Here is a 15,966-nt window from a genome sequence, read left to right as displayed (position 1 = left end):
GGGGTTGGGAGAAGTTAATAAATGCGAAATTTTTTTTTTTTTTTAAATAAAAAATCAGGAAATTTAGATTGGGATATTGGAGCTCCCACAAGACTTGGGGGTTAGAAACTCCCTTTTTCTTAATATATACTAGCCTATCACCCGTGCTATGCACGGGATAATTATATATATTTATATTTGTTTTAATTTGTTTTAATATATAAATTATGTTTTTTAGATTTTTTATAAAAATAATTTAACAATCTTATCACTAACCATAGTGTACAGGAGAAATTAAAAAAGCTACAGCAGTAACTATGCAACAGTTGTATCTATAATTATTTGTATGGGAGGATTTTAAATGCTAATAAGAGATTTAGACTAAATCAATAAATGCTGAGATTTTTTTTTTTAAATCAAAAATTTAGAAAATTAAGATTGAAAGATTGGAGCTCCCACAAGGCTTGGGTTTTAGAAACCCCCTTTTTTCTTAATATATTTACAATTATCTATATATGTGAATTGCGATTTTTAAATATCTTTTTTTTTTAATGTCTTCTTTTTTTCCTTTTTTATATTATATTAAAGTTTAATATTTTGATAATAATCATATGTGTTGGACTTTTCAAGAAATTAAATGTCTTCTTTTTTTATTATATTATATTAAATTTTAATATTTTGATAATAATCATATGTGTTGGACTTTTCAAGAAAATTTTTTTATGCTTGTTCTTAATGTATTAAAGTGTTATTATGAGGGATAATAATCATATATGTTGGAACTTTTCAAGAAATTCATATGTGTTGGATTTCAAAGAATTTTTTTTATACTAGTTTTTAATGCATTAAAGTGTTATTATGAGGGTAAGACTTGGGGATTGGGAGAAGTTAATAAATGCTAAGTTTTTTTTTTTTAAATCAAAAAATCAGGAAAATTAGATTGGGAGATTGAAGCTCCCACAAGGCTTCGGGTTAAAAACCCCTTTTTGCTTAATATATAGTATAGACTAGCCTATCACCCGTGCTATGCACGGGAAAATTATAGATATTTATTTTTGTTTTAATTTTTTTAATATATAAATTATATTTTTAAATATTTTTTATAAAAATAATTTAACAATCTTATCACTAACCATTGTGTACATGAGAAATTAAAAAGGCTATTGCAGTAACTATGCACGGGCAGCATCTATATTATTTGTATGAGGGGATTTTAAATGTTAATCAGATATTTTGACCAAATCAATAAATGCAGGCATGTGAATTGAAAAAAATTAATAAATGTTAATCAGAGGATTTTGACCAAATCAATAAATGCTGAATTTTTTTTTTAAATCAAAAATTTTAAAAATTAAAATTGAGATATTGGAGCTCCTACAATATTTGGGGTTTAGAAACCCCATTTTCCTTAATATATTTACAATTATCTATATATATGAATTGCGATTTTTAAATGTCTTTTTTTCTTTTTTTAAATGTCTTATTTTTTTCCTTTTTTATATTATATTAAAGTTTAATATTTTGATAATAATCATATGTGTTGGACTTTTCAAGGAATTAAATGCCTTATTTTTTTTATTATATTATATTAAAGTTTAATATTTTGATAATAATTATATGTGTTTGATTTTTTAAGAAATTTTTTGTTTATGTTTATTCTTAATGCATTAAAGTGTTATTATGAGGGATAATAATTATATGTGTTGAGACTTTTCGAAGAATTCATATGTGTTGGATTTCAAAGAATTTTTTTCATACTTGTACTTAATGCATTAAAGTATTATTATGAGGGTGAGACTTGGGGGTTGGGAGAAGTTAATAAATGCTAAAGTTTTTTTTTTAAATAAAAAAATTAGGAAATTTAGATTGGGAGATTGGAGCTCTCACAAGGCTTGGGGTTAAAAACCTCATTTTGCTTAATATATAGTACTAGCCTATCACCCGTGCTATGCACGGGTTTGAATTTACAAAAAAAAAAAAAACTATTTATAATTATGTCAAACGTATTTTTAAATTGTTAGCATAAAATATATATGTAATTTTAAATGAAAATGTTGACATTGCATAATTAAAGTAATAAAAATAAGAATTTATTACATTTGTTCAAAATTCAATGAATAAGTAAAATAAAAAATAGCAAAAATCTAAATTGTTGTGGGCCTTCCATCAAAGATTGCCACAAATTAAGTCAATTGATAATTAAAAAACACAAATATTTTTGTATACTTACAATCTAATCATCATCAATAATGGGGACTTTTTGTGAACCTAATGAATACAATCCATTTTTTTTTTTCAAAAAACACAATGAGTTAAAAATCAAATCATAAATTAAGTCAATTGATAGTTAAAAAACACAATTAATTTTTCTTCTTCAAAAAACACAGTGAGAAAAAAATCAATTACAATTTTTTTTTCAAAAAACAATCTAATCATTATCAATAATGGGTATTTTATGTGAACCTAAGAACACAATCTCTTCTTCTTTTTTTTTTTGCAAAAAACACAGTGAGTTAAAAATCAAATCACAATTAAGCCAATTGATAGTTAAAAAACAAAACAATTTTTAAAAAAAAAAACACAATGAGTTAAAAAAATTAATTACAAATATTTTACTTCAAAATACAATCTAATCATTATTAATAATGGGTAATTTAGGTGAATCATTGAACTAACTACAATTGTTAGTTAAAAATACAATGAATTAAAACCCAATCACAAATTAAATGAATTGGTAGTGAAAAATACAATCACATCACAAAAAAATCAATTACAATTTTTTTTTTTGAAAATATAATTTAATCATCATCAATAATTATTACACTGTCAATTGGTAATTACATTTTAATTGTGAACTCTCTCTCTCTCTTCCAAATCATCTTACGGTGTTGATTTTGTTTGCCATATTTAAAGGCATCCTTAAAGTTACTTTATTAAAGCGATGACTTAATCTTGCTAGATGAGCCAATAAAACAGAATGTCGAAAAAGGAAGAAAAAAAAAAAGAAAACTAAAAATTAAAAGATTAAAAACTCACATTTATCACCCAAAAAAATAAATTAATAACTCACATTTTTTTTTAATCACGTGTTACTTTTGTTTACCAGGGAAAAAATGTGCAAGAGATATTTGGTTCATACTTGAACACTTGTCCAAATCAAGGAAGTAGAACAATTCGAATAGAGGTGCACTATTGTTGATCTCACTTATCAATTTTCCATGGCATGAAGAATTTTCTATCGGCATGGGGTTAACAATAATGATCTTTTGGTAAACAGGAAGCAATCTTTATTTCACTTCAGGATTTCCAAGAACCAATCAACCGAGCTTTGCAGAGATTTGAACGTCAAAATTAGTCAACTTGAAGTCATCAAAGATCCATTAAACTCACCGTGACTGTTCATATATATATTTTTTTTTGAGAAAAAAATCAATTACAATTACAATTACTGTGACTGTTCAACGGTAGTTAAATATTTTCTTTTGATACTTTAACTATCAATTGAACTCAATTGAACTCAAAAAAAAAAAAATCATTAAATTAACTACAATACAATTACATTAAAAAAAAAATTATTGAACGAACTACAATCACATTAAAAAAAAAACCGTTGAACAAACTACAATCACATCACATTTTTTCAATAATAAAAAAAATAAATGAAAAAAAAACCATTAAACTAATTACAATCACGTTAAAAAAAATTATTGAACTAACTACAATCACATTTTTTTCTTTGTGAGCGTTTATGTTTATCTAACTTCAATTATATTAAAAAAATCAAATTATATATATTTTTGGCTAGACCAAACACAAATCACAAAAGGAGATAACTTCAATCATACAAATCACAAATATTTTTATGTTATCTAACTACAATCATATTTTTTTCATAATAAAAAAATAATCATAAAGAAGAACCATTAAAACAGTAAATAAAACGATTAAATCACATTGGAAAAAAAAACATTGAACAAATTACAATCACATCACATTTTTCTCATAATAAAAAAAATAAATGAAAAAAAAGAACCATTGAACTAATTACAATACAACGACATTAAAAAAAGAGAGCCATTGAACAAACTACAATCACATCACATTTTTCTCATAATAAAAAATAAATAAATGAAAAAAAAAAAGAATTATTAAACTAATTACAATACAATCACATTTAAAAAAAAAATTATTGAAATAACTACAATCACATTAAAAAAAAGAACCGATGAACTAACTACAATAAAAAAATAAATGTAAAGAAGAACCATTAAAACAGTAAATAAAACGATTAAATCACATTAAAAAAAGAACAATTGAACAAACTACAATTACATCACATTTTTCTCATAATAAAAAATATATAAATGAAAAAAAAAGAATCATTGAACTAAATACAATACAATGACATTAAAAAAAAAAAAAAAACCATTGAACAAACTATAATCACATCACATTTTCCCCATAATTAAAAATAAATAAATGAAAAAAAAGAACCATTTTTTTTTAGTACTTTAACTATCAATTGAACTCACAAAAAAAAAAAAAATCATTAAACTAATTACAATACAATCACATTAAAAAAAAAAAACACTGAACTAACTACAGTCACATCACATTTTTCATATAATAAAAAAAAAAATCATTAAACTAATTACAATCATATTTAAAAAAAAAAAAAAAAACCATTGAACTAACTACAATCACATTTTTCTCTTTATGAGTATTTATGTTTATCTAACTTCAATCATATTAAAAAAATCAAATTATAATTTTTTTTTTGGCTAGACCAAATACAAATCACAAAAGGAGATAACTTCAATCATACAAATCAAAAATATTTTTATGCTATCTAACTACAATCATATTTTTTCATAATTAAAAAAAAAATAATTGTAAAGAAGAACCATTAAAACAGTAAATAAAACGATTAAATCACATTGAAAAAAAAAATAATTGAACAAACTACAATCACATCACATTTTTCCCATAATAAAAAAAATAAAAGAAAAAAAAGAACCATTAAACTAATTATAATACAATCACATTTAAAAAAAAGAACTATTGAACTAATTACAATCACATTAAAAAAAAACACCGTTGAACTAACTACAATAAAAAATAAATGTAAAGAAAAATCATTAAAATAGTAAATAAAACGATTAAATCACCATAAAAAAAATAACCATTGAACAAACTACAATTACATCACATTTTTCTTATAATAAAAAAAATAAATGAAAAAAGGGACCATTGAACAAACTACAATCACATCACATTTTTCCCATAATTAAAAAAATAAATGAAAAAAAAGAATCATTAAACTAATTACAATACAGTCACATTTAAAAAAAGAACTATTAAACTAACTACAATCACATTTTTCTCTTTGTGAGTGCTTATGTTTATCTAATTTTAATCATATTAAAAAATTAAATTATAAATTTTACTTTTTTAGAAATTATAAAAGGAAATAACTTCAATCATACTTAATTACAATCCATTTAAAAAACCATTAAAATAGCACAGAAAAGAAGGAATTGCTCACTATTAAACATGGGAAAGGTTGCAAGGGAGAAGTTGGATGGGCCGCCGATAGAGAGAGAAGTTGGAAGTGCTGCCGGTAATTAGTTTAAAGAAGAACCAAAATAAAAAAATAAGTTTAAATCAAAAGGTGAAGTGAAGAAGGTGAAAGGGTCTAATAGGTATGGTAAAAGTGAGAAATGTTGTAATAGGTATTTGAAAAGTTAAAAAATATGTGTATGGGAGAAGTCAAAAAGATTTGAAAAAGTTAAAAAATATGTGTATGGGAGAAGCCAAAAAGATTTGGAGGAATTCAATAAATGTTGAGGTTTTTTTTTTTTTTTTTAAATAAAAAAATCAAGAAATTTAGATTGGGAGATTGGAGCTCCCACAAGGCTTGGGGTTAAAAACCCCCTTTTGCTTAATATATAGTACTAGCCTATCACCCGTGCTATGCACGGGATAATTATAGATATTTGTATTTGTTTTAATTTTTTTTAATATATACATTATATTTTTTAAGATTTTTTATAAAAATAATTTAACAATCTTATCACTAACTATAGTGTACAGGATAAATTAAAAAGGCTACTGCAATAACTATGCACGGGCTGTATCTATAATTATTTGTATGAGGGGATTTTAAATGATAATCAGGTATTTTGACCAAATCAATAAATGCAGACATGTGGATTGAAAAAAGTTAATAAATACTGATCAGGAAATTTTGACCAAATCAATGAATGCTGAGTTTTTTTTTTTTTTAATCAAAAATTTAGAAAACTAAGATTGAGATATTGGAGCTCCCGAAAGGCTTGGGGTTTAGAAACCTCCTTTTCCTTAATATATTTACTAACATATCACCCATGCTATGCACGGGTTGTGTTTCACCACTTCGTCTTCTTTTTTCTTTTTTTTAAATGTCTTTTTTTTTTCTTTTTTATATTATATTAAAGTTTAATATTTTGATAATATTCACTAGCATATCACCCGTGCTATACACGAGATTAAATTAAAAAAAAAATATTTATATTATGTCAAACATATTTATAAATTGTTAGTATAAAATATATGTAATTTTAAAAGAAAATGTTGACATTGCACAATTAAAGTAATAAAAATAAGAATTTATTACATTTGTTCGAAATTCACTGCATAAGTAAAACAAAAAAATAACTAAAATCTAAATTGTTGTGAGTATTACATCAGCATTCCTGCATTGTCAACGTGATAGTTAGGTGGTGTTTGGTTATCATATTTAGCTAAATAATCACAAAAAGACAAAAAAAATTCAAAAAATCACAGAAAGCCAAAAATCACAAAAGGACAAAAAAAATTCACTATTTCAAAGCTAAAAAGCCAAAAAAGTCAATCAAGAATACCAAACGAACAAAAAAGTCTCAGACTAAAAAAGTTAAAAAGGCCAAAAAGTCAACTAAAAAAGTCATTGCCAAACAAAGGCTTAGTACTATAATTAAAGAACAACACATATATTATGTATTTATAATGTTATAAAGTAAAAATGTTATACTTACATTTTTTTTAACCTTCTGAAATGTATAGACATTCTTCTGATCAATCTACATTTTAAAAAAAATAACCGTTAAACTAACTACGATCACATTTTTCTCTTTGTGAGTGCTTATATTTATCTAACTTCAATCATATTAAAAAATCAAATTATAATTTTTTTTGGGTTAGACCAAATACAAATAAAAAAAAATGAGATAACTTCAATCATACAAATCACAAATATTTTTATGCTATCTAACTACAATCATATTTTTTTCATAATAAAAAAATAATTATAAAAAAGAACCATTAAAGCAGTAAATAAAACGATTAAATCGCGTTAAAAAAAAATTATTGAACAAACTACAATCACATCACATTTTTCTCATTATAAAAAAAATAAATGAAAAAAAGAACCATTGAACTAACTACAATACAATCACATTAAAAAAAAGAATCATTGAACAAACTACAATCATATCACATTTTTCCGATAATAAAAAAAGTAAATGAAAAAAAGAACCATTAAACTAATTACAATACAATCACATTAAAAAAAAATAACCATTGAACTAACTATAATCACATTAAGAAAAAGAACCGTTGAACTAACTACAATCACATTTTTCTCTTTGTGAGTGTTTATATTTATCTAATTTCAATCATCTTAAAAAATCAAATTATAATTTTTTTTTTAGCTAGAACAAAAACAAATCAAAAAATGAGATAACTTCAATCATACAAATCACAAATATTTTTATGCTATCTAATTACAATCATATTTTTTCATAATAAAAAAAATAATTGTAAAGAAGAACCATTATAACAGTAAATAAAACAATTAAATCACATTAAAAAAAAACCATTGAACAAACTACAATCACATCACATTTTTCTCATAATAAAAAAAAGTAAATGAAAAAAAAAATTATTGAACTAACTATAATACAATCACATTAAAAAATAAAACCATTGAACAAATTATAATCACATCACATTTTTCTTATAATAAAAAAAAGACAAATGAAAAAAAAAGAACCATTAAACTAATTACAATACAATCTCATTAAAAAAAAGAATCATTGAACCAACTACAATCACATTAAAAAAAAAAAAACTGTTGAACTAATTACAATCACATTTTTCTCTTTGTGAGTATTTATATTTATCTAACTTCAATCATATTAAAATATCAAATTACAATTTTTTTTTTTTTACAAATCACAAAAGGAGATAACTTCAATCAAAAGAACCATTTAAAGAACCATTAAAATAGTACACAAAGAAGAAATTGCTAAACCAAATACAAATTATAATTTTTTTTTTTTTGCTAGGCCAAATACATCAAAAAAGGAGATAACTTCAATCATACAAATCACAAATATTTTTATGTTATCTAATTACAATCATATTTTTTTCATAATAAAAAAAATAATTGTAAAGAATAACCATTAAAATAGTAAATAAAACGATAAAATAATTATGAGGGAGTTTTGACCAAATCTCCCAAAAGGCATGGGGATTGAGAGAAATTAATAAATGCTGAGTTTTTTTTTAAATCAAAAAATTAGAAAATTAGGATTGGGATATTGAAGCTTCCACAAGATTTGTGGGTTAAAAACCCCCTTTTGCTTAATATATACTATAGATTACAATTATCTATTTATGTGAATTGCGATTTTTAAATGTATATTTTTTTATTTTTTTTAAATGTCTTCTTTTTTTCCTTTTTTATATTATATTAAAGTTTAATATTTTGGTAATAATCATATGTGTTGGACTTTTCAAGGAATTAAATGTCTTTTTTTTTTGTTATATTATATTAAAATTTAATATTTTGATAATAATCATATGTGTTGGACTTTTCAAGATTTTTTTTTTTTTTTATGTTTGTTCTTAATGCATCAAAGTGTTATTATGAGGGATAATAATCATATGTGTTGGGACTTTTCAAGGAATTCATATGTGTTGGATTTCAAAAAAAAAATTTCATGCTTGTACTTAATGCATTAAAGTATTATTATGAGGGTAAAACTTGGGGATTGGGAGAAGTTAATAAATGCTAAGGTTTTTTTTTTTTTAAAATCAAAGAATCAGGAAATTTAGATTGGGAGATTGTTGCTCCAAAAAAGCTTGGGGTTAAAAACCCCCTTTTGCTTATCACCCGTACTATGCACGGATCGTGTTTACAATTATCTATATATGTGAATTGTAATTTTTAAATGTTTTTATTTTTATTTTTAAATGTCTTCTTTTTTTTCTTTTTTATATTATATTAAAGTTTAATATTTTGATAATAATCATATGTGTTGAACTTTTCAAGGAATTAAATGTCTTTTATTATTATTATTATATTATATTAAAGTTTAATATTTTGATAATAATCATATGTGTTGAACTTTTCAAAAAAAAAATTTCATACTTGTTCTTAATGTATTAAATTGTTATTATGAGTGATAATAATTATATGTGTTGAGACTTTTCAAAGAATTCATATGTGTTGGATTTCAAAGAATTTTTTTTATGCTTGTTTTTAATGCATTAAAGTGTTATTATGATGGTAAGACTTGAGAGTTAGAGAAGTTAATAAATGCCAAGATTTTTAAAAAAAAAAAATCAAAAAATCAGGAAATTTAGATTGGGAGATTGGAGCTCCCACAAGACTTGGGGTTAAAAACTCCATTTTGCTTAATATATAGTATAGATTGCGATTTTTAAATGTTTTTTTTTTTTTTTTTTAAATCTCTTATTTTTTTCCTTTTTTATATTATATTAAAGTTTAATATTTTGATAATAATCATATGTGTTGGACTTTTCAAGGAATTAAATGTCTTCTTTTTTTATTATATTATATTAAAGTTTAATATTCTGATAATAATCATATTTATTTTAATTTTTTTTAATATATAAATTATGTTTTTTAAGATTTTTTATAAAAATAATTTAATAATCTTATCACTAACCATAGTATACAGAAGAAATTAAAAAGGCTACTGCAGTAATTATACATAGCCTATATCTATAATTATTTGTATGAGGGGATTTTAAATGCTAATCAAAGATTTTGACCAAATTAATAAATGCAGGCATATAGATTGAAAAAAATTAATAAATGCTGATCAGGATATTTTGACCAAATTAATAAATGCTGAGATTTTTTTTTAAATCAAAAATTTAGAAAATTAAGATTGAGAGATTGGAGCTTTCACAAAGCTTGGGGTTTAGAAACCCCATTTTCCTTAATATATTTACAATTATCTATATACGTGAATTGTGATTTTTAAATGTCTTTTTTTTTTAAATGTTTTCTTTTTTTCCTTTTTTATATTATATTAAAGTTTAATATTTTGATAATAATCATGTGTTGGACTTTTTAAGAAATTTTTTTATGCTTGTTTTTAATGCATTAAAGTATTATTATAAGGGATAATAATCATATGTGTTGAGATTTTTCAAGAAATTCATGTGTTGAATTTCAAATATTTTTTTTATGCATGTTTTTAATGCATTAAAGTGTTATTATGAGGGTAAGATTTGGGGGTTAGGAGAAGTTAATAAATGGTAAAGTTTTTTTTTTTTAAATTAAAAAATCAAGAAATTTAGATTGAAAGATTTGAGCTCCCACAAGACTTGGGTTTAAAAACCCCATTTTACTTAATCTATAGTATAGATAGATGGATAATATATAATATAATATATATACATAGATTATAAGATGAGAGAAATAAAGTACTATCTTATTATAATAGAGGAGATCTTATAAAAAAAAATGTAGACATAAATGCCCTCCTATTTTATTGTGTTTATAATTATCTATATATGTGAATTGTGATTTTTAAATGATTTTTTTTAAATGTCTTCTTTTTTTTCCTTTTTTATATTATATTAAAGTTTAATATTTTGATAATAATCATATATGTTCGACTTTTCAAGGAATTAAATGTCTTTTTTTTTATTATATTATATTAAAGTTTAATATTTTGATAATAATCATATGCGTTAGACTTTTCAAGAAATTTTTTTTATGTTTGTTCTTAATGTATTAAAGTGTTATTATGAGGGATAATAATCATTTGTGTTGGGACTTTTCAAGGAATTCATATGTGTTCGATTTCAAAGAATTTTTTTTATGCTTGTTCTTAATGCATTAAAGTATTATTATGAGGGTAAGACTTGAGAGTTGGGAGATGTTAGTAAATGCTAATATTTTTTTTTAAATCAAAAAATCAGGAAATTTAGATTGAAAAATTGGGGCTCCCACAGGATTTGGGGTTAAAAACCCTATTTTACTTAATATATGTATAGATAAATATAAATATATAGATATAGATAGATAGAGATATAGATAGAGATATACATGCTAATAAGTGGCCAGAACACTAGTTAAAGTATGTTTATAATTGTATTAATTGACCTTGGTTTCAATAGCTTTCTATTTTTAATTTATGAATTTAATTAGATGCATTTATTGTTTGATGATTATTTTTATAACTTTTGAATTTATATATAATATTTTTTATAATTTATAATCTACATTTTTATAAATAAAACTAATTATTAATCAAGATTTAACAAATTACAATATGTATTTAATGAAAATAAACTCACAAACTATTTATTATCAAGTATGAGGACACTTATTAGCATGACATCTTGTTATGTTAGTATTTGGATTATTTATTTATTTATTTTTTGTACTATGAGCAATGTTGTATATCCATACAAATTATTCCCTCCAAATCCATGAATATGGGTATGTTATTTAGAGCTCGTTTGGAAAAATTAGTTTTGAAATTTTTTTTTGGTTAAAATAGTCATAAAAAATAAAATAATTTTTTAGTTTAATAAGACAAAATATTACAGCTAACCATTAATCATTACATTATTTCTCTCACAAAAAAGTCAAAAACCTTTTCAAACGAGGCTTTTTAGCCACAGACTAAAATAGTTAAAAAAATAAAAAAGCCAGCCCACTTTCCAAACGAACCCTTGGGCCTATTTTGAAAAAATAGTTAAAAGTTAAATTTTTGACTTTTTAAATTTTTTAAAAAATATATAAAAAGTGTGAGAGAATATATAACTTAAAATAAATTAAAAAACTGCCTTTTGTCTACTAATCCACTTCTTAAAAGAGCCCTTAGTTGGAATGAATCTTACATTCATTTTGGGGGGTGGAGGAAATATTTTGTGGGCATCAAATATTTTTATTTTTTTTTTATACGTAGGCTAATGTCAAATAGTAGTCAAAAAGTCAAAGAATTATAAAATTAAAAAAAAAAATCAAATTTTATTTTTTTTTATTTTAATACATTTTTCTTTTGAAAAAAAAAAAAGGAACAAAAACATATAGTAATTGCAATAAAAGAAAAATTATAGGCAAACAGTGGTAGTCATGCAAGGAGTGTTTGGGAAGAATTTTTTTTGACTTTTCAGGTTAAAATAGTATTAAAAGATAAAATAAATTAAAATAATTAATAATATAAAATATAACATCAAATTTATAATTATTTTATTTTTTTAATAAATATTATATTTAATTACAAAAAAATTCAACTCTCTTCTCAAAAATAATTATTTTAATTTATTAAAATAATTTATTAAAATAATCAACTTTTCAAATCAAACCTTCGTTTAGTGTCTTTTAAAAGGAAAAAACTAGACAAGGATTAACTAGCAGTCAGTTTTCTTTGGGTCTCACCCACTTGAATCCGGATCCTCGGTAGCCTTTTCTTGTAGCGCCCCAAAACGACGCCGTTTTGGGGCAACTTTTCAAGAAAAAAAAAAGAAAAGAAAAAAAAGAAAGACAGAGCAGAACTCAGAAAGGAAATGGGGAAGAAGAAAGATGCAACGGTGGGTAAACTCAGAAAGGAGAGGAGCACGGATGAAGCAGATGAAGGACATGAGGAACAGTTCCGATCTGTATCGCCTTGAAGAGATTGGCAAGATAATCAATTGAAGAGATCCAAAACGATCTGTATGATTTCCTCAACATTTTTTTCTGTTCCGAATCATATTTTTTGTTTGATCTATACATACAAAAAATAAGATCTGAGACCATTTGATCCAAATCATACAAATAGCATTGCCTTAAAGAGATCGGAACAAAAAAATCACGTGGGTTTGTTTTGGAACATACAAATCATTCATGAAGTTTTTTTTTTTTTTTTTTTTTGGATATATACATATAATTGAAAACAAAGTGGGTTTTCAAACAAAGTGGGTTTTCAGGTTTATGAAGTTTTCGAAGTGGGTTTGAAATGAAAACAATTTCAAACTCCAAGATCAGATTCATATACAATTTCAAACTCATATCAATATTTGAAAACAATTTCATATATACCTATATATATATATATATGTATATTTTGTGGGTTTCATTCATGAATTTTTTTTTTTTTTTGGATATATACATATATTTGAAAACAAAGTGGGTTTGAGAACTTCAAAGATCAGATGCATGAAATTTTCGAAATACAATTTCAAGCTCATATGAAAACAATTTCATCTATATATATATATATATATGTACATATGTGTGTGTGTGTGTGAGAGAGAGAGAGAGAGGTAGGTGTACACTTGTAATGGGTGTTGTGATTCTGCAAACAGATCATTTGCAATTTGTAATATTAAGTGGTTTACTGGGTGTGGATTTTTTTCTGTTGTGATTCTTCTTTCTTATTCTTTTTCTTCCTAGTTTTCATCTTTTCTTCTTCCTGGTTTGCCTCTATCGGACTTCAATGGCGGGAAGATCAATCCTAACTCTATAAAAATCAGAAAAAACAGAGACACACACACAAAAAAAAAAAAATTCGATTGTTGCTCCTCTTCGAACACAACCCCATTTTTCGACGCCATTAATGGGTTCTTCCCCGAGTTCTGTTCTTCTTGGTTCTTCCCCCTCTCTCAGTTCTGTTCCTTTCTTTCTTTCTTTTCTTTTTTCTTTTTTTTTTTTTCTTGAAAAGTTGCCCCAAAACGGCGTCGTTTTGGGGCGCTACAGGAAAAGGCTACCGAGGATCCGGATTCTCACCCACCTTGGCATGAGCAACAAAGTAATCAGAGATTTTAATCTACAGACGCTTATGGTGTGTTTTTGTCTCCGACTCGGCACCTGATTTCGACACGTGTCATGACAACCACACCAATATACGTGTCGGACATTTGAAGCGAGTTCATCTTTGTTTGTTACGTTCGCGAAGCGTTCAATAACACGTTATAGCCCTACATTAGAGTTGGGGCAAATTACAACCCCCGTCAAGATTTGATTAAAATACAGATTCTTTCTAAAATTTGAAAAATTATATCTCACCATTTGAGATTTATATTTTCATAACAAATTATCTCATGAAATTTATATTTACATAACAAATTAATCCCTAATTTATTATACAAATATAACCTTCAGGATAAATTTATAATTGCTCAAACTTCAAAAGAAATTTGTATTTTAATCCAAACTCGAGGAGAGTGTTGGTAATTTGCCCTTAGAGTTATAAGAACCCATCTCCCCCCTCCAGGAGCTTTTATTTACACACACCAAATCCCCTCTTTGCACATCCTTTTCACTACACACACCAAAAAAATTAATTTCTAATTATTTTACTCACTACACACACATTTGATTCCACATCTACCCTCACACACACACATCCCCCATACCCTCAAACCCAGCTCTCCCGACGGTGCACACCCATTGAAGCTGCATCTCTCACATTGCTCTCCCAACGGTGCAAATAGCTCCCTACTTCACACAGTTGGGGTAACTTTTTTCACCGATCTTTAATTTTTTCATTTTCCAAATAGCTCCCAACGGCTAGCATATCCCATGTTCTATTGAAATTAATGATTATTTTTTCATTTGTAATGTAGAGTTGTATTAAACCATTTTCAAAACGAACAAGTTGTTCGGAACTGGTTTTCCGAAAGATAACAAATTGTTCGGACGTAGAAATTCGAAAATAATCATTAATTTCAACAGTAAATTTTCGAAAAATTTTCATTGTTTCGATAGTCAACTTCCGAAAACTTTGAATTCGGACAACACTCAACTTCCGAAATTAAGTTTGTGTTTCGGTTTTCAACTTCTGAACAGAATATGTAGTTTCGGATTTCAACTTCTGAACAGTTTTTTTTTTTTTCCCCCTTCTTTTGTATATTCTTGTTTGAAGGGAGCTTTTATTCCCACATCCCCGTTCCCCTCTTTACACACACTTAATAAAAATTATTTTTATTATAATTTTATTTTCAAGTGAAATTACTATTATAGACATTAAATAAACACATTCGGAAGTTGAATGTCAAAAAAATAAAAAAAATTATGAACTCTACTTCCGAACAAGTTGTTTATTTTCGAAATGCTACTTCCGAACCAATTGTTTATTTTCGGAATTCAACTTCTGAACCAATTATTTATTGAAAAAGATGTGTAAAGAGGGGAATGGGTGTGTGCAACTAGAAGCTTCCTTGTTTCAATTGTATAGTCATTAAACATATTATTTTTTGCAGATAATATGGATTCTGAATGTCAACAACGTGTCCCACTTACTGCTTCAAATAGAAGACGTCGTGATTTGGATGTAGACCATGAACGGGAACGAAGGCGTGGGCGAGGATGAGGTCAAGGTCGTGGTCGAGGTCATGATCCAGTTTCGGTAGAATATGATATCCCTAGTGCCAGTCAAAGTCAGAGCCGAAGCCAAAGACGAGTTCAAGGTTATGATATGCCTGACATTGCTGTGGGGGATGCCTCTTTACCTGATTCTCCTCCTGTCCAAGAAGAGGACCTTACTCATGCTCTTCCAGGTGGACCGACTAATCCATCAATACTGCGGAATTTCAATAGTCATGTCACTGCAGCTGTTTGGCACGGGGAGGTAAACATTCCTGAATAGAAGTGAAATTCATTTGTATATGATTTTTTTTTTTTCTATATGTGTTGTATGGTAGTTTCTAATGAGA

Source organism: Camellia sinensis, chromosome 8 (assembly GCF_055761805.1).
Source record: "Camellia sinensis isolate YWXY chromosome 8, ASM5576180v1, whole genome shotgun sequence".
Taxonomy (NCBI): domain Eukaryota; kingdom Viridiplantae; phylum Streptophyta; class Magnoliopsida; order Ericales; family Theaceae; genus Camellia; species Camellia sinensis.
This window is presented reverse-complemented; position numbering follows the sequence as displayed.